At 43.5% G+C, this 17,856-nt stretch overlaps 2 long non-coding RNA genes across 4 annotated transcripts in view; one reads left to right on the top strand and one right to left on the bottom strand.

Moving 5' to 3' along the window:
* The window catches only part of LOC102023395, a 20,085-nt gene extending 19,682 nt beyond the window's left edge, over window positions 1–403 (top strand). The window contains exon 3 of the long non-coding RNA XR_001235053.1: window positions 51–403. This is a non-coding gene — a long non-coding RNA (uncharacterized LOC102023395). The remainder of the gene's footprint in view (window positions 1–50) is intronic.
* LOC102023631 overlaps window positions 1–17,856 on the bottom strand; it is a 22,657-nt gene that overhangs the window by 2,699 nt on the left and 2,102 nt on the right. For 2 of the 3 annotated variants that reach the window (XR_001235051.1, XR_261840.2), the window contains exons 2-3: window positions 5,202–5,231; window positions 2,971–3,056 (exon numbers count right to left, since the gene is read on the bottom strand). This is a non-coding gene — a long non-coding RNA (uncharacterized LOC102023631). Of the gene's footprint in view, window positions 1–2,970; window positions 3,057–3,878; window positions 3,959–5,201; window positions 5,232–17,856 lie in introns of all 3 variants that reach the window. The other variant, XR_001235052.1, reaches the window with a different exon arrangement.

Genomic DNA, 17,856 nt, shown 5'->3' with positions numbered 1-17,856 from the left:
AATCTGTCTTTCAGGGCACTTTGATTCTTAAAGATTTCTTTCTCCTTCAGGAAACGGATTCCTGGCTCTCTGGCCACTCTCAGCGTGGAGGATTTCTCCAAAGCTGGTTCATCAGAATGCAGCAGCTCCTGCCTGCATCCAGGAGAGGTGCCATAAAAATAGATGAAAGCTAGGAGTTCAGCGCAGCAATTTAGGAAACAATTTGGGCCTTTCAGAAATTAATGTTATTTAAAGATGCAGATTCATCCTCCCCAGTGGCCTCCTGGGAGTGCTTCCCGAACCATCTGGTTCAATCAGCTCATTTTCTTGCCCTAATCCTCTGGCTCTCCTGTGTGTATGTACAGCAAATGCTCCTGGGGAGCTCGCAGCATGAATAAAAAGCAAAGACCTTTCTCTTTCGCCAGCCACCTCTCCTCTTTTCCAAACAGCATAAAATTCCTAATCCTGTTTATTCTTAGCAGGGGTGTAAAATTCATGTTCCAGCAGACAATGAGGAGACCCTCGGAAGCCTCCAGCCCAGGGCTCGTGCCTCTCAGTGTGGGTCCAGCCAGGATGGTTGGAACACTTCATCCACCCCTTGCTTTGAGAGGCCCTACAGAACCTACTGGTGCTGGGGAATAAATTTGCCCAGGCCTGCTGGAAGAACAGGCAAAAAAAAAAAAAAAATTTTTTTTTTTTTCCTCCTGTCTGGTTAAAGTTATCCACGAGCCACAGGGAAGATTTCAAAGACTCAGGTGAGTGTTTTCAAAAGGAGCATTTCAGTCCAGCCCCTACCGGGTAAGCCCTTGTTTCTTGCTGTTCAAGTGCAATTATAATCCACAAAGGCAGGATGCTGTGTTTACATAAATAATTACCAGATTTGGGATAGCCAGACGTGTTGCAGCACACAGGAGGCAAGCCCATAAATTGCATTTGGGGAATTAAAGGTCAGGTTGATCTTATCTCTGCAAATCCAGCCAAATTCCGGCAAGCTAAGGGGACATCCGGTTGACTGAGCCTTGAGAGGCGAGGGCCCCAGAAACCAGCGATCCTGAGGACACCGCTGCCCCCACTACTTTCCCTGCTCCCATTTGGGGGCTGCTTCTCGGAGCAAGCGGGTGGCAGGAAGCAGAACTGTTCCGACTTGCTCTCTGCCCAACCTCCAAGGGAGGAAAGCAGAAGAGGGGCGAAGCCATCCACTTCCCATCCGCTCTTTTTCCTTCTGGACCACACAGGCCCTCCCTCTTGAATCAACAGCAATGATGTTCCCATAGTGATGGGAAGAGAGAAGCAGAGAAAGGAACAGGACAGGGTCTCCGCTGCTGAGTCTCCCGCACAGACCAAGCCTCCACATGTTCATTCGTTTAACAGAAATGGAGTTGAGGGTGTAGCCCGGCAATAAAGCACTTGTCTAGCATTTGTGAAGCCCTAGGTTCAATCTCCATCACCTCCAAACAAATATTTATTGAACAACTACTGCATGCCGGTGCCATGGGCGAGTGTGGTGGTTGTGGGCTCAGCTCCTGGAGCCAGAGAGGTTGAATTTGAATCCTGGCTCTGCTAGCAACCTGGGCAAGTGACAGCTCCCCTGGGCTGCCACTTTCTCAGCTGGAGAGTAGGATAATAATAGCATTACCCTGGTAAAATGGATGAAGATGAACTGAGCTCATTCATTAAAAGTCCTTAGAATACGGCCTGGCACACAATAAGTACTCCATAAGTGGTGGTTATGGCAGTCGCTGTTATCACTATGTTGGGCACATGTAGGCCACCTTTTAAATTTTTTTTAAACTTTTAAAAATTTGAGACAGGGTCACTAAGTTGTACAAGCTGAGCTCAAACTTGTGATCCTTATGCCTCAGCCTCCCAGAATGCTGGGATTACAGGTGTGTGCCACCAGCCTGGCTTGAGTCTCTCTTCTGAAGGTGGCTCCACACTGGTAGAGACAGATGCTCCCACATATACACAAAGAGTATGACGCAGCAGCATGGTCCATTAAATACCAAGTGACTGGAAAAGACACGTTCTGAGGAGCAGGCAGAAGGGTGAGATTGTGGTAGGAGGAGAAGGCTCCACAGAGGAAGGCTGAAGCAGGACTGGGAGGATGAGTGAGATTTGGATGGGCCACAGAAAGGCATCAGAGCAAGATGGGCAACTTGAGAACGATGACAGCCCCGAGATTCCCCAAGAATTAAGCTAGGAGTCAAGGCGTTAGGTGAGTCTGATGCTGCCAAGAGCGTAAGTCAAATCTCCTCCTTAAGATCTACAAATCAGAGGGGCTGGGGATATAGCTCAGTGGCATAAGCGCCTGCCTGGCAAGCGCAAGGTCGGGAGTTCAATCCCTGGTACCACAAAAAAAAAAAGATTTACAAATCAGAGCTGGGCTCAGTGGCACACACCTGCAATTCCAGCACTCTGGGATGCTGAGGCAGGGGAATCCCAAGTTCAAATCTCACCTGGACAATTTAACAACTTAGTAAGGACCTGTCTCAAAATAAAAAATGATAAAAGGGCTGGGGATATTGCTTGATGTAAAGGCCCTGGTTTCCATCCTCAGAACTTGTGCATGATACGCATGAGCACATACGCGCGTGCGCGCGCGCACACACACACACACACACACACACACACACACACACCTTTAACATCATCTGTCAAAACAATGCTGCAAAGTGAGGGCTAACAAAACACATTATAAAGAGGCCAGAAAAAGCAAGAATCTATAACCAACACAGCCTCAAATTATAAAATGGAAAGCTAGCTATCTCAGATGGGATGTTCGTGTAATAAATTATCTTGTTTGATGAAGTAAAAGGCATGCTACCCCAAACACATTTGTTCATTCAATCGTTCTGTGCACACCTACTGAGTATTTGTTTGTTTGTTTTGTTTTTCTTCCGGTACCAGGAATCGAACTCACGACCTTGCAATTGCCAGGCAGGTGCTTTGCCTCTGAACTAAATCCCCAGTCCCCTACCTACTGAGTATTACCATGTCCCAGGGATCCAAGAAGGCTCTGGCGGTGACACTGAATGTGGCTTCTGCTGAACAGGCACTGAGTCTGCATTTTTCATTTACTGTAAGTTAGAAAACATCGTAAAAATAATGGAAGGCAGGTCCACATTTAAAAACCATTTCTATATAGCATATCACAAAAATTTTAAATCTATCTTTATGCAATTTCACAAATGAATTTGGTCTTCATTTCAGCAAGAATGAAAAGAATTTGTTATTGGACTTTAACGTAATCACCTGCTATCATACTTCTAAACAAACTTGCTGTGTATCGTTACTTACAAAGGTGAATTAACTCCAGCAGATAATGAATGAGTCAACCGTGTGTCCAGCACTATTCTAGTTGTTACAAAGGAGAAGAAAGTGAAGAGAAGAAGGGTGGAGTGGCGCAGGCCTGTAATCCCAGCACCTGGGAGGCTGAGGCAGGTGGATTGCCGTGAGTTTGAGGCCAGCTTTGGCTACATAGTGAGTTCAAGGCCAGTCTGGACTACATAGCAAGGCCTGTCTCAAAAAAAGAAAAGAAAAAAGTGGAGAGAAAGAAGAGTTTTTGCTTTCAGTCAAGATGGAATAATAGCCAGGCATTATGGTATGTACCTATATTTCCAACTACTTGGGAGGCTAAGCAGGGGGATTATAAGTTCAAGGCCAGCCTGACCTGGGCAATTTAGTGAAACCCTATCTCAAAATAAAAATTTATGAAAGTGTGACTGGGGACATAGCTCAGTGGCAGAGTATTTGCCTGGTATGCATGAGGCTCTGGGTTCCATAGCAGAAAATAGATAAATAAATAAATAAAAAGGTTAAACTGTTTCCAAGCAATCTAATTGGATTTGGTAACAAAGCACAAGGACATTTATAGAAATACTAAAATATCCAGTACTCACTAAGGTACCATTCATAGCATCAGGCATCTAATCAAGGATGACCAGGGGCTGGGGATTTAGCTCAGCGGCATAGCGCCTTCCTGGCAGGCACAAGGTCGTGAGTTCGATTCCCGGTACCGGAAAAAAAACAAAACAAAACAACAACAACAACAAAAAGGATGACCACATATGCAAAAGTATAATCCATAATGAGAAAAGAAATGAATCAATCAAAAATGACTTAGAAGCGACAGAGATGTTAGAATGAGCATGAAAGGATATTACAATAGTTATAACTACATATTAAAAACATGCATTATATAAAAAAGAGCCAAATAAAGCTGGGCGTGGTGGCACACGCCTATAATCCCAGCACTCAGGAGGCTGAGGCAGGAGGATCGTTGGGAGTTTGAGACCAGCCTGGGCCACAAAGTGAGTTCAAGGCCAGCCTGAACTACATAACGAGACCCTGTCTCAAAAACACGCACACACACAAAAAGAGCCAAATGGAACTTTTAGAGATTAAAACCACAGTGAATAACACGAATGAGTACCCGGCACAGGGGTGGATGACAATAATCCCAGCTACTCAGGAGACTGAGGCAGCAGGGTGGCAAGTTTAAGGTCAGCCTGGGAAATTTAGCAAGGCCTCCACTCAAAACAAAAAATTTAAAAAGGGCTCAGGTTGTAAGTCAGCAGTAGAGCATTTGCCTAGTATGTTCAAGGCTCTCGGGTTCAGGCCTCAGTACCACAAAAGAGCAAAACAAAACAAAACAGCAAAACAATGAAAACAAGACCAGTGAGTAAGATGAAAATTACACTGAGAGATTAGATAATGTGATATCAGAGAAGGAAAATAGCAAACAAGAAGACAGAACTATAGAAACTATTCAACATTGACAGAAAAAAGTAGTTTAAAAAAAAGCATCAGCAAACTATGGGACAACTTCAAGCAGCCTGATAGGTATAAACTGGAGTCCCTGACAAGGAAGGAGAGTACAAAAAAATTATCTGAACAAATAATGTCCAAAATTTTCTCTATTTGATGAAAGCTATAAACCCATAGATCCAAGAAGCTCAGTGAACCTCAAAGAAATCTAAAGAAATGACACGAATGCACGTGTAATCAAATTTCTCAATACATGTGACAAAGGGAAAACCTTAGAAGCAGTCAGGGTTGTGGTAGTGGGGAACAAATTATATACAGAGGGATAAATGTAAGGCTAACAGCAGATTTCTCACTGGAAACACTACATGTGAGAGGAGCACACAGAAAGATATTTGAAGTGCTGAAAGAAAGAAAAACTGGGGCCAGGGATATAGCTTAGTGGCATAAGCACCTACCTGGCAAGTGCAGCATCCTGAGTTCAATTCCTGGTACCAAAAAGAAAAAAGAAAAAAACCTGTCAATCTGAGATTTAAATCTAAACCAGGAAAGATATCTTTTTAAAAGTATCATAAAGGGGTTGAGGATTTAGCTCAGTGGCACAGTGCCTGCCTGGCAAGCGCAAGGTCGTGAGTTTGATTCCCAGTACCGGAAAAAAACAAAAAAAATAAAAGTATCATAAAGACCTTTCAGACACACAAAAGTTGGAAGACTTCATCACCAACAGAACTGCACTCTAGGAAATTATTGAAGAAAATCTGTAAGCAGAAGGACAATGTTACTAAATGGAAACAAAGATCTACACAAAGGAATGAGAGCAAAACACAAGGTTTTAAAAATCAGTTTATAGGGCTGGGGATACAGCCCAGTGGCACATGTGCCTGCCTAGCAAGCGCAAGGTCCTGAGTTCAATTCCCAGTACCAAAAATAAAAAAATTTTAAAAACAGTGTACATCTTTTTCAAAGATAATTGCTTTCACAAAAAGTACATAATGTGTGGCTTATAACATGTATAAGTACAAAGTGTAACAATGAAAGCTGAAAGGTCAGAAAAGGAGACAGGGAAGTACATTGTAGTAAGGTTCTTAGGCTGTATGTCAAGAGGAGAAGACAGATCGTGATGAGATATTCCTATACTATAAGCCCTGTAGCAGCCACTAAAACAACTGAACAGTAAATTATAGCTACTAAACAAAGAATGGACATAAAATAGAGCCATAAAATATCAATTAACCCAAAAGAAGACTGAGAAAAAGAAGAAATGGAAGAAATATAGGAAAAAAAAACAAGATGAAATCTGTTAATCATATTAAAAGTACATTCTAAACTGGCTGTGATGGCACATACATGTCATCCTAACACTCTGGAAGCCTGAGGCAGGAGGATTGTGAGTTCAGGCTCAGCCTGGGCAACATGATGATTTAGCAAGACCTTGTCTCTAAGACACAACAAAAAACAAACAAAAGCTAAACTAAACAAAGAGCTGATTCTGTAGCTCAGTGGGAGGGCTCTGGGTTCAGTTCCCAGTTAAAAAAAAAAAAGTGAATCCTGGATGGCCATGGTTCATGTTCCTATAGGCTGAGCTACTTGGAAGCCTAAGGCAGAAGGATCAGTTGAGCAAGCCCAGGAGTCCCAGACCAGCCTGCACCACATAACAAAACCATGTCTCAGGGTAATAAGTAAATGATCTATACAGTATAGTTCCACACGAATGAGCTACCTAGAGTACTCACAGAAACAGAAACAGGAGCTGAGGAAGAGGGAAGTAGGAAGCGGTTTAAGGGGCACAGACTTTCAATTTTGCAGGGTGAAAATGTCCTAGAGATTGGTGGCACAATGTGAATACACTTAACATGACTGAACTGTATACTTAAAATGGTTAAGATGGTAAATGTTATGCGTATCTTACCACAACTAAAACAAAACAAAACAAAACAAAACACCCCACATATTTCTTTGAGGTGAAAAATAAAAGTAAATGGTTTAAATGCTCTAATTAAAAGGCAGAGGTTGTCAGATTGGATAAAAAAGCAAGACTAAATTATATGGTGCTTATAAGAGGACTTTAAATATAGAGACCAGATACGTTAAAAAAAATTAAAGGATGGAAAAGGTATACCATGTTAACATGAAATGAAAGATCGAATGACAATATCAAACAGAGATTTCGGGACAAAGGACATTACTATGTATAAAGAAGGTCATTTCATAATGATAAAGGAATCAACTCATCAGAATTCTAAAATTTTGTGCACCTAATAACGGAGCTTCCAAATATATGAAGCAAAAATGGAAATAATTACAAAGACAAATATATACATCAAAATCATATTTGGCAATTTCAATATTACCTCAAAATAATTGACATACAAGTAGGTAGAAAATAAACAAGGATATAGACGTTTGAATAACACCATCAATCAACTTGACCTAACACATTTATAGACTCTTTCATCCAACAATAGCAGAGTACACATTCTTCTTAAATGCACAAAGAACATTTACCAAAATAGGCCATATTCTGGGCCATAAAACAAGTCTCAATAAATTTAAAAAGATCCAAGTCATAAAAAGCATGTTCTCTCACCACAGTGGAATTAAATTAGAAGTCAATAATAGAAAGATTCTTGGAATATCCCCAAATATTTGGAATCTAGATAATAGGCTTTTAAATAGCTTATGGGTCAAAGAAAAATACAAAAGGGAAATTAGAATGTATTTTGGATGGGATGAAAATGAAAGCACAGTGTCTAAGAATTTGTGTTACTAAACTGGTACTTGAAAGTTCTCCAAACAATGGCCTCAGCTTCCACCTTAAGGAACTAGAAAGAGACGAGCAAACAGAACCCAAAATAGGCAGAGGTAGGGAAATAATAAAGATCGGAGCAGAAATTAATGAGGTAGAACACTGAAAAGCAATGGAGAACCAATAAAGTCCAAAGCCAGCTCTTTGAGCATTTCATTAATACTGATGTAACTGGCCACATGGGTGAGGAATCAGAGAAAGGGCACCAATCAAAAACGAGAGGAGTGACTTCACTAGTGAGTCTACAGGTAATGAAAGAACATTAGAAGGAATATTATGAAAAATGTTAGGCCAGGCGTGGTGGCACACGCCTGTAATCCCAGCACTCGGGAGGCTGAGGCAGGAGGATTGTTGCAAGTTCGAGACCAGCCTGGGCTACAAAGTGAGGCTGTATGATCATGGAATGGTAGGAACCTGTCACTATACCTTTGTCCAAACCCAACTCTAAGTGCGAACCCTAAACCTAGGTACGGTCTTTGGGTGATAATGATGTGTTGATGTTGGGCCCATGAGTGGTAACAACTGCACCACAATGCCAGGGGAGGTGGGTAATGAGGATAGCTGTGCCTGAGTCGGAACAGGGAGTATACAGCAAATCTCTGGATCTTTCTCTCAAATTTGCTGTGAAATGAAGTCTGCTCTTTTAAAAAGTCTTTAAAAACTAAAGGTAATAAGTAAGGGTCCGGGGATATAGCTCCGTGGTAGAGTGCTTGTCTAGCATACATAAGGTTCCATCCCTAGCACCTCCTCCAAGGCAAAAAATTTGCATATATACTTTACAAGTAAGATGTCTGGATGACAAGTAAGTACCTGATGCCCAACATGATTGGGCATCGGGGTTATACAAATTGAAATCACAATGAGAAACCGTCACACACTTATTAGGTCAAAAAATGGGACCTTACCTCACAGGACGGGTGTCCTTACCGAAAGAGGATGAAGCAGGGGGGATGTGTGCACATTGAGAAAAATGTCACAGGAGGACACAGGGAGAAGGCAGCCCGCTGCAGGCCGAAGAGAGAGGCCGCAGGAGAAGCCAAACCTGCCGACACTGTGATCCTGAACCTCTAGCCTCCAGGGCTGTGAAAATAAATTTCTGTTGCTTAAGCTGCATAGTCAGTGGCATTTTATGCAAATCCTCGCTACCTAAAACAACTGCATACTGTATCATTTCATTTAAATAAAGTTTTAGAACCTGTAAAACTAATCTATAGTAACATAACAGATCAATGGTTGCCTGGGATAAGAAAATGGACACTGATTGAAAATGAGCACATGGCCGGGCGTGGTGGCGCACGCCTATAATCCCAGCACTTGGGAGGCTGAGGCAGGAGGATCGTTGCGAGTTCGAGGTCAGCCTGGGCTACAAAGTGAGCTCAAGGCCAGCCTGAACCACATAGCGAAACCCTGTTTCAAAGAGACTAAAAAAAAAAGAAAGAAAATGAGCACAAAGAAACCCAGGTTTGATGGTGCACGCCTGTAATTTCAGCACTTGGGAGGCTGAGGCAAGAGGGTCACTGCGAGTCTGAGGACAGCCTGGGATACACAGTGAGTTCAAGGCCAGCCTGAACTGCGTAGAGAGTCTGTCTCAACGCCCCCTAAAAAAGGGGTGGCGCAAAGAAATTTTGGGAGCCAGTGGAAATATTTTGTTTGGCTGTGGTGGTGATTGCATGTGTATTATTTTTTCAAAACTCACCAAGATGCACACTTAAAATTTGCACATTTTATTTATGAAAATTATACCTCAACAAAGTGGGCTTTATTTTATTTTGTATTAGTAGATGTTTGCAGTATAAAATGTTTACATTCATCTTAGGGAGTAGGTACATATACTTAATATATCTTAATTCTCTTTATTCCCTTCCTCTCCAAATTGAATTTTAAAAGAAACAAAATATTATGGAAAAAGCACAGAGAAGAGCTACAGAATGCGTTGTAAAGGAGTGGTGAAACCTGCCAATGTTTTGTATTTTTCATTCAGCAATTTTGAGTTTTTAGAAAGACTGATTCCCAGGAAATTAAACTAGGCAGAGTTTCAGCCCAGTGTCTACCGAGGGACGCAATATGGACCCCTCCATGCCAAAGGCCCCTGGAGTTATAACTTTGTATTTCCCATAATTTATTCATTAAAACACCCAACATTAAACATCATCCAATTATTACAAAGATAGTATATTGTTCTTTTAAAGAAAGAGATCCTGGGGCTGAAGGTAGCTCAGTGGTAAAACATGTGCTTAGCATGCATGAAACCCTGGGTTCAATCTCCAGCACAAAATAAACTAAATATAAAACTCAGCTGGGCATGGTGGCACACACTTGTAATCCCAATACTTGGGAGGCTGAGGCAGGAGGATTTCCATGAGTTTAAGGCCAGCCTGGGCTACATAATGAGTTCAAGACCAGCCTAAATAATACAGCAGATTGTCTAAAAACAAACAACTAAATAAATAAATAAATAATATCTTTCATCCTAAGTCTCCATTTTTGTCATCAGCTAAGATGAAGTTTTATTTTGGCCCGATCCTCCTGGATGTCCATGCTCCAGGTCCTACAGAGGGAGGCATCAAAGCCCCTCTGGGGATGCGTGCCTCACAGAGACAAGATCCTCGCTGAGTGCACTAGACAGTGTCTAACCTAATTAGAAGGACACCTACTGCTATTCACTTCCTAACAGCCACCTGTTTCTCTTGTCCTTACAGAGCAGAAAAGTGAGGAGACCTGGGGTAGATGATTTGAAAAGCTCTGTCTGGCTGCACCATCCCGCATGTCTGCTTAATGCTATGCGAGGCAGACACAGTTTGAGCCTTCATGGGGTTCACCTTCCGGTGGAGGCTGGGGAGTTGCAGGCACCCCAAATCAAGCTGGCTTGAACAATAAAGAATGCACTGCCTCAGTGATGGGGAATCGGTGACAGCAGGCCGAGGTTCAGGGGTTCACTGCCCCTCTCCAGGTAGGGAGGATCCAGGTCCAAGTCCTCCCATCCTCCAGCAAAAAATACACAGCAAGACTGCCCGGAGCGCGGGCAGGAGTAGAGTGGAAAATATTGCCATCTCTCTTGTATCTCATTGGCCCAGCTTGTGTCATGTGCTCTTGCCTGAACCAATCACTGTAACGGAAATGGGATACTTAGACCAGTCACACTTCTCCATGGAATTGGGTTTGGCGAGTGAACTGGCCTGCCTCTATATAAAGAAAGAACAAACCAAAACGCATCATAGGAAATAGGAAAATAAGCCGGGCGTGGTGGTGCACGCCTGTAATCCCAGCACTTGGGAGGCTGAGGCAGGAGGATCATTGCAAGTTCGAGACCAGCCTGGGCTACAAAGTGAGCTCAAGGCCAGCCTGAACTGCATAGTGAGACCCTGTCTCAAAAAAGACAAAACAAAACAAAACAAAGAAAGAAAGAAACAACCGGAAATAGGAAAATAGCGCTTTCTCAAATGGGAAGAGGCTTAAGAGATGGGAGGAAGGACAGGGGATGAAAAATGGAACTAAAATGTGCTATGTACATGTACCAACTCCACACAGGACTGTGAACATGATACGTACGGCAAACATATACTAATAAAAAATTAAAAATAAAAAGATTAAGAGACAGTTTATTGTAGTTGGACTAAATTAACTCAAATATGCACATAAGAAACATTGGTTCAAGGCAGCTGATACTCCTTAGTAACCTCCAGAAGCGCTGACTTCAAATACTATACTGGTGTCAACCACAAGCTAAGTAGAAGGGAGTAGGATGTTTCATTTCACGACTGATGAGTGAGGCAATCAGGAAAGGCGGCTTGAGCGGGGGAGGTCATTCTTGGGCTGGCTCTGGAAGCACACAGCTTGGTTGTACGTTCCCAGCTCTGAGACCTAGCTGGGTAACTTCTTAAGCTCTTGGGCCTCGGTTTCCTTCCCTGTAAAATGAATGCTCTAATACCCTTTTCGGCAGGATCCTTGTGAGAGGACTAAATGAAGTACCGTACGTGAAGTCCCCTTTGTCTAGGACGTGGTGAGACTCCATACATTATGGTGTCGCTGTTGTGTAACTAGTCAGAGCCAGCTCAGGTGGCCATATCGCTAAATACGCCTGGATGGTTCTTGCTTCTAACTCACAGTCATCGTCTCAGAATCTGGTTTTAGATGACAGCTGATCAAGAAGAGGAGTCCTTTCTACTTTTCAGTTTTCTGCCCCCCAGTGTTTCTTTTCTCTCATGCTCCTCCACCATCATGGTTTCAGGAGCTGATATAAAAGACCAGCCAAGTGATCTGAAGTCAGATTCCCCTGGAATCCACTCCTGTCTCACCTCTTACCTGCTGTGTGACCTTGGACAAATTTTCCTCATCTGCAAAGAGGCGTAAAGTCATCTTTGTTATAGGGCTGTATGAATGATAGGAGCACATCTTTTTTTTTTTTTTTTGGTCTTTTTGAGACAGGGTCTCACTGTGCAGTTCAGGCTGGACTTGAGCTCACTTTGTAGTCCAGGCTGATCTTGAACTTGCAACAATCCTCCTGCCTCAACCTCCTGAGTGCTGGGATTACCGGAATGCAGCACCACGCCCAGCTGATAGGAGCACATCTATGTGGAGCCCCCATCATGCCCCAGGGACTGACGCCTGATAAGCTCTGATTTGTGTTGCTTGGTATTGTTATTACTATTTTGCCTACCAACCATGATTCTAACTCCATTTTTGTTAGTTGTTTTTTTTCCCGATACCAGGAATCGAACTCACAACCTTGTGCTTGCCAGGCAGGCGCTGTGCCGCTGAGCTAAATCCCCAGCCCCATAACTCCATTTTTGTTATCCGTGAATCCCAACCTCTCTCCTTAACTCCAGTTGCCTGTTTCCATTTCTGCCTAAAGATCCAGCTAAAACTCCATTGTTCATCTGTTCTAAAAACACATCCACCCACTCTCCTTTTCCCCTAAATCTCCCTGTTCCCTGTATCCACTCTTTTCATGAATGCTAACCTCTGTAGGAAACAAATGACACTGCACCCTGTTTCTAGAATCTCAGCGTTGGATGTGGTGGTGCACACCTGTAATCCAGCCCAGCACTCAGAAGGTTGAGGCAGGAGGACTGCCATGAGTTTAAGGCCAATCTGTGCTACAGAGTGAGTTCAAGACCAGCCTGAAATATGTAGCAAGATTCTGTCTCAAAAACCAAGAAAACTTAAGAAGAATCCTAGACACCAGAAAGACCTGCTTCCTTACCTCCTCCCTCCCTCACTGCACACATACTTTCTGAGTTAGAGGGCATTTCTACCTGACATGAAGCAAACAAAGCCAATAGAGAAGTGGCTAGTCCAGGGTCACTAGCAACTGGGCAGTGAAGGAACCCAGGCCTCCTGCCTTCAAGGTGACTCCCCGAGCCGTGAACTTACCCTGCCACGGGTTGTCCTAAGGGCCTTCCACAGGCTCACAGTGCTGGACTTGCGGTGGGGAAACTGTGGGTCCCCAAAGAGTTCTTTTGAAGTGGCAAAAATCAGTTATTTCACAAGCTGATTCTTTTGTTACCCTGATTGGTGGTGGGGGCAGGGGGTGCTTTGAGTTTCCAAGTATCATAAGTAAAACCCCAACTGAAGGGTATTAGTCATTTTTCGTGTACCTCCATTGGCCACAAGTGGGTACAAGAGATGTGAGCTCTGCAGGGCTTGGGAGTGGTTTAGCCCGTGTTTTTCACTGAGAAATTCCATAGCATGGGATCCAAGGGTGCCCGCGGGAGCCCTGTGTGACTCTCGCACTCCCATTTTCTTAGCCCGGCAGGAGCCCAAGCAGGGAGCCCTGCAGTGAGCCTGGGCCCCACGTAGGCTTCAGACCCCAAAACAGCCACGGAGCTCATCGCGTTTCCACTTCCTCAGACTATTGAGGGCAGAAAATTCCTGCCATTCCTGAGTTTGTAACAGAGACTCAGACCCAGTGACCTCCTTTTGTTCCCGCGGGGGGCTGCAGCCCCTCTGCAAGTTTAAACCGTTCACAGGAGCGCAGGCTTCGTCTCAGAGACACTGCTGGTGGAGCAGAGGGGAGGCTCTAGGAGGCGGGAAGAGAATGACCGCATCTCTCCCCATTCTCTCACCAAGCCGTGGGAAGGAAAAAGTCCCAAAGAAAAGCCGAAGTGGGAAACAGTTCATAGAGACAGAAAGTAGAGGTTAGCAGGGGATGGGGCGCAAGGAAGGGCAAGTTATTGTTTAATGGGTGAGGAGTTTTTGTTGGGGATGGTGAAAAGGTTTTGGGTAGCGATAGTGGTGATGGTTGCACAACACTGTGAATTTAATTTATTTAATGCCACTGAGTTATACACTTATAAGTGGTAAAAGCAATAAATATTATGCTATTTTACCACAAGTTTTTAAAAACCCCTACAATAATGTCCCCTCAGACTCTTGCTCTCTGCATTCCCTTTGGGACTGACTTCAAATAGAGTGGTTCTCAAATCTATGAGGTTGGGTTTTATGTGTGTGTCAGATCATTCTACTTTGCTCTCGGCATAATTTAGGGAATTATGGATGACATGAATCATTGAAACTGATTTCTCAAGCGTTTGAGACTCCTTCATCTCTACCCAATAACGTCCGTTCAGAAAAAGCTCATCTTTGCCAAAGTCAGAAAAATCAAAGAAAATGGGCCCTCAAGTGGGCCCTGGTTTAAGAAAAATCTCCTATGTGAAATCTCAGATTTCGAAAACAAATGGATGGCCGATTATTTGTCTTACAAAAGACAGCTTCACTTAACAAAAGAGTTCCCTCAAAAGTTTCTTTAAGAAGAGAGCCCCCTGGTGCATTTAATGATATTATTGGATTAAAAAAAAAAATCAGGCGGACCATTCAAGGACACTGTGCCGTAAACATGTGAATGCATTGTATTGTGTCGTAAGAGGACCCGGGACTCTGACAGATGGACCATTTTGGCCCAAAGTAACACAAGGAAAGAGAAAGATGAGTTTTCTTGGCCTAAAATCCTGGCAGCTTTCTGGAAAGGCTCTGGGAGTTTATGTGATTTATTTAAGACCAGCTAAGCCCAGGGCCTGTGATGTGTCCATTTTGAGAGGGAGCCCGTGCCTACCCGCGGGTCAAAGTTCTGACTGCACAGCCTGACCCCTGTCACCTGCCCTAATCAAAATGGTCTCAGACGTGAGCTCAACTCTGCACTGCGATGGCAGAAAAATATATCTGCTGCCAGAAAGCGGATTCTCCGGTGATGAAGACTGATCCTTATTTATGTCTGCATAGGTACATTCTGGGGCCCATAAAGGTTTAATTGTCCCTCTAACTAATTTTTTCAAAAACTCACAAAGAGGCTGCCAGTTTTCCCCAGAGCTTAAACCCAACTGAATGCGGTTCTGTGGAAACTGCTTTAAGTGTGTAACGCACGCCGTGTCCTGGGGCACAAGGAGCGATTGTTTTGGGGACTGGAAAGATGCAGCTCTTAGGAGGACTTTTAAAGTCAGTTTTTGTGGATTTCGGCTGCTGCTGACCTTGGGTTGCTCTGCAGAGAGAAAAACTCCTGCAGCTGAGATTTCTTCCGTGGTGCCACTGCCCCCTACTGCCACCTTCCGGATCGGGGACGGGGGACCTCAGTGTCGCAGGGCCCGGAGGACCTTCCTTTTCTCCTAGGACAGACAGGTATTTCCACAAGGGTTAATTATGCAAAGAAATGATGGTGCATGCCTGTAATTCCAACACCAAATTGGGAGGCTGAGGCAGGAGGATCGCCTCCGAGCTCAAGGTCAGTCTGAACTACGTAAGGAGACGGGGTCTCAAAAAAAAATTATGCAAAGAAGGGAGTAAATACAGTCCCTAATACAGTCCCTAGAATCTTCTTTGTCCTCTGTGTTGAAACTCCTGTCCCTAAAGATTTGTAGCGGTGTTCCCATCCATCCCCCAACTTCACTCCACTGCCTGACGACCCCCGGATTACCCCCGCAACCCTTCTCATACTCCTCGTGGAGACTAGTGAAGAAAACACATCTGTCAAGAGACTAAAGCAAATAGTTTTGACATGCGGTTCTGTCCCATGAGGGAGGCCGTAATGAAGTCAGTCCCAGTTTACATGGCTCCAAATGGTTCCATTTAGACGCTCCACCCTGTATCTACAGGACCCCGCCACTTTGACTGTTTATCTTCCCATGTATGCGACCATACTTGCAGTTTTGGCCTCCATTTAACTTCATCCCTTACTTTTTCCACTCCATGGCCTGTCATTTACATTTTTCTTTAGGAAATGTAGATATTTATTTACAGGATTAGCTTTCACTCCTGCATCATCTATACATTCTGGACTAAGCAGACTGTGATATGGGTTTTTCGCCTGAATTTTCTATAAACTGGTGATGACCTTAACCAAGTCATTTAACCGTATTGAGCCTAAGATGTTGCTTTGTAAAATGACCCGTTTTTCATTTTTGCTTTGTTGTAGCTGGCAGGTCTGTATCCAAGATTTTTCTTAAGATCTCTGTACTTTTTACAGCTACCTATGAATATTCCTCTTATATCTTTATATCTTTATTGTCCTTCCTTTCAGAATGTCTTTGTGAATAAGACCAACTTTTCATAAATTTGACTATGAGGGCAGAGTGTACACAGAATAGTATTTAATGAGAATAGATCATACTACTGGGTTGGGTTCAAACTCATTTATGTGCAAGAATAGGTGAGGGCAGGAAGAATCTAGTTGCAGGCCTGAAATTCCCATAGACTGCTTCTCAAACTGGGGTGTAGCTACCCACAGGGTTTACAGGGGTGTGCCACCAAGTGCAGGATGCTCTTCCTTCTAGAACAATAACTCTGCTCACATATTTGAGAATGGGATGCTGGCCATGGTGGCGCACACCTGTAATCCCAGCACTTGGGAGGCTGAGGCAGGAGGATTGCTGCAAGTTCGAAGCCATCCTGGACTACACAGTAAGTTCAAGGCAAGGCCAGCCTGAACTACATAGTGAGATCCTGTCTCAAACTAACAACCCTCCAAAACAAAACAAAACAAATTTGAGAATGTGAAGTTAGACTTTGGTATTAAAACAAAAATGTGTCTATTGTGAATAGGAGATAAAAGTCATACATGACATCTTAGAATACAGAGGGGACCCCTGCTAAAATGTATGAGTGGAAACAGGGCTTTTGCTTCTGGGCCAGAGTTGTTTGAGAAATACTTGCCTTATGGGTCTTTTGAGGTATGTGCACTTTAATAGGGTAAAGGTATTAGGTTACCATGGAGGGACATTCCTGCTAAATAATAGACATATGTAGAAAATCCAATTTCACCCATGAAGAGAGTTTAAAGGGGGTTCTGAGGTTGCGACGCAGGCTGAACCAGAGACCTGGCTCCAAAGACCCCATGAGGACAGACTCGCTTAAGACTGGCTGAAGGCTGGGCTTGAATTGATCCAAGCACCTGGAAGATCTGTTAGCCTTTCTCTGACCTCCAGTAACAGTTCTTGTTTGTAACACCAAGCCTGGCGCTCACCATGCCATTATAATGTTAGTTGTATTTTTTCTTGTGTGTGGACAGCTTCTCAGCCAGAGTCAGGCAGGTGGTGTGAATTAAGAAAAAGTGTATGATCAAGAGCCAAGAGCTTGCCTACCTTGTGACTTCTGGTTACTCCCTGAGCTCTCAGCTCCTCTTGCTCACCTATTAAATGATCCAATATAACACCTGCTTTGCCTACTGAACAAGTAGGATTGTGTTCAGAGCCTATGGATTTGCAATGCAGAAACATCGTGTAAATCATTACACAAAGATCAGTTATTAACTAAGATCCCAAGGGGAAGGCGGGCTTATCTCTCACATCATCTTTCTGTTCCCCCAACCTCTAACTTTTGCCTGGTTGGTTCTGATAACGGTTAATGATAAAGATCATGAAACGCTGTACCTAGTATGACCCTGGGAAAACTAATTTTGTTTGTCTGTTAACCTGGACTCTTTCTCCTCTTTCCTCTGATTAACCCTCCTGGAAAAATCTGGACCCTAAAAGTAATACAGGAAAATAAAAACTCTCAACCTGAATGATATCTGGGATGAGTTCATCACAGATTGAAGAATGAATTTTAGGAACAATGGAGGTTAAGAGCAGAATATATTTATTGAGGGAAACAAAGCTTCTGTCCAAGAGAGGGACAGAAGGGAGGCCCGAGTGGGTTACGCAGGACTGTGTCTTTTCTAGGGACTTTTGTGGAGCAAAACCACGAGGTGAGGTGGGTCCAAGGTAGGGGAAAAAATGGACAAAACTATGGTCAGCCAATAAGAATTGTTCAGGTAAAATTGATAAAATTGGGATCAAATGGGGAAGCGAGTCACGTAGCAAGAATACATGAATACAGAA

The sequence above is a fragment of the Chinchilla lanigera genome, unplaced genomic scaffold, assembly GCF_000276665.1.
Source record: "Chinchilla lanigera isolate Chin_1 unplaced genomic scaffold, ChiLan1.0 scaffold00036, whole genome shotgun sequence".
NCBI classification, from domain to species: Eukaryota; Metazoa; Chordata; class Mammalia; order Rodentia; family Chinchillidae; genus Chinchilla; species Chinchilla lanigera.
Note: the sequence above shows the minus strand (reverse complement) of the source record. Positions and strands in the feature narration are given on the sequence as shown.